Source organism: Penaeus monodon, chromosome 34 (assembly GCF_015228065.2).
Source record: "Penaeus monodon isolate SGIC_2016 chromosome 34, NSTDA_Pmon_1, whole genome shotgun sequence".
NCBI lineage: Eukaryota > Metazoa > Arthropoda > Malacostraca > Decapoda > Penaeidae > Penaeus > Penaeus monodon.
Genome location: NC_051419.1, coordinates 16,053,503 through 16,053,787, shown reverse-complemented (window position 1 = coordinate 16,053,787; position 285 = coordinate 16,053,503). Strand labels below are relative to the sequence as shown.

General features: G+C 43.2%; 1 protein-coding gene across 1 annotated transcript in view; it reads right to left on the bottom strand.

The window, feature by feature from the left end:
• Positions 1-285, bottom strand: part of LOC119594836 — a 7,731-nt gene that overhangs the window by 2,662 nt on the left and 4,784 nt on the right. The gene's annotated exons all lie outside the window — the stretch shown is intronic.

Sequence of the window (285 nt, the reverse complement as noted above, 5' to 3'; positions counted from 1 at the left end):
ATTGACGTGGATTTGGTATGTTGATAAATACATTCATCTGAGATACGGGTTAACACAATAGTAATATAGAAATATAGAAAATTAATACATACCACTTCAGTTGTAAAAAGACACACAAAATTGAAAGAAAACGGGTTTGAGCAATAACAATAAGATTTACGAAGCAAATGACACGAAATACAAAGCAGGTGAACAGCACCCACCCTCCACCGGCGCCCTCGGCAGCCCGCAGGGGACAGAGAAGCCCGCCCTGGAGAAGAAGGCCGCCCAACCAACCAATCAACC